Consider the following 1994-nt stretch of genomic DNA (forward strand, 5'->3'; position numbering starts at 1 on the left):
CTAGTTTCGAACTCCTGACCTCAGGTGATCCACCTGCCTTGGTTTCCCAAAGTGTTGGGATTACAGATGTGAACCACTGTGCCCAGCCAGTTTATTTTAAAATTTTTATTTATTTTGAGACCGGGTTATGAGACTGGCTAATTTTTATCTTTTTTTTTTTGGTAGAGATGAGGTTTCACCATTTTGCCCAGGCTGGTTTCAAACTCCTGGGCTCATGTGATCCAGCCACCTCGGCCTCCCAAAGAACTGGGGTTATAGGTGTGAATCACTGCACCCAGCCTCTTATTTCTTAATCAGAAGTATGCAAACAAGTCATTCAGTGTAGTAAAGTCAGTTTTTATTTATTATTTTAATTTTTTTAGACAAGGTTTCTCGAGCTCTGTCACCCAGGCTGGAGTGCCCAGCATTGAATACAGCTCGCTGCAGTCTCCATCTCTTGAGATCAAGCGATCCTGCCACCTCAGCCTCCTGAGTACCTGAGACCACAGGTGTACACCACCACACCTGGATAATTTGTTTTATTTTTTGTAGAGACAAAGTCAGACTTTATTGCTCGGGCTGGTCATCAGTGTAGTAAAATTTTGATGTTTAATGAAATGAATTTTAATAAGCAGCCATTTAAGATCTACTTGAAGTTTGTAAAAATATATAGTGAAATATGATTCTATGATCTTTGTCACGGTCTGAATGTTATTGATTTTTTGTGAATCACCAGAATTTAGTGTAATGCCTAGTATTTAGTGGTTAATCAAAAAAGATTTGTTTTTAATGATTGTTATTTATTGAAACTTAGATTGTTTCAGTCATTTTACTAAAGTGCTCATATATATATATAGCCACCATGACCAGCCAATTTTTTTTACATTATAATTGTCAAAATACATAATATGTTAAGTAAAGGGCTAGCAATACCATAGACTCGGAGCTAAAGATTGATCAATGTGTTGACAGATGTGGGATGAAATAAATAGTTTCTGTAAGGATGATTTTCCTAGAAGTACTTAAGCTGAGAATTAGGCAAATTGCAATCAAAGGCTAGTGAGAGCCTATATGTGTTAAGAGTCTATTGATTTATAGGCTGTGCATGGTGGCTCATACCCTGTAATCCCAGCACTTTGGGAGGCCAACGTGGGTGGATCACTTGAGGTCAGGAGTTCGAGACCAGCCTGACCAACATGGTGAAACCCCATCTCTACTAAAAATACAAAATTAGCTGCGTGTGGTGGCATGTGCCTGTAATTCCAGCTACTCAGGAGGCTGAGGCAGGAGAATTGCTTGAACCCGTGAGGTGGAGGTTGCAGTGAGCTGAGATCATGCCACTGAACTCCAGCCTGGGCAATAAGAGCAAAACTCTGTCTAAAAAAAAAAAGAAAAAAGAGTCTTGATTTATAATATGAAGGTGATTACTTAAATTCAAATCCTAGTAGCTATATTAACTATGATTTGGAACAATATTTAAAGTTCTCTGATTTCCAGTTTTCTTCATTTGCTAAATGAGAATGTTGTAGTTTGGGCTTTCCAGGAAGCAGACACTGAGATAGTGTTAATGCATGCATATAATTTGTTGGCGAATAACACATATGAAAGAAAATGAGAGAAACAGGATTGAGCAGGAGGAGTAACCAGAATGATGCAGACCTGACAAATTCTCTGCCAGGCCCATAAGGCAATATGGAGCTAAGATTACCCATTGGAGGAGCCCTGCGTTGGACAGAAATGACTAGGCCCTTGTACTGTCACTAGGCCTTGTTCTGTCACTGACTAGTGGCTACCTGGAAAAGAGAATAAACTCCACTTGACCCTGATGGAGCTAACAGAGATTGTCACCCACCCCTCTTCCTCTCAGCTGCACAGCAAGTGCTTTCTAGAAGAGGGGTCTGAACAGCAATCTTCATGTCTGCCATACTCAATCATAGGATTATGATAATTATGTGTATTGTTATATATAATATATACAACATAATTGACACTCGGTGGTGTAATTCATCATTCTT

This window comes from Macaca mulatta, chromosome 1 (genome assembly GCF_049350105.2).
Source record: "Macaca mulatta isolate MMU2019108-1 chromosome 1, T2T-MMU8v2.0, whole genome shotgun sequence".
Classification (NCBI taxonomy): domain Eukaryota; kingdom Metazoa; phylum Chordata; class Mammalia; order Primates; family Cercopithecidae; genus Macaca; species Macaca mulatta.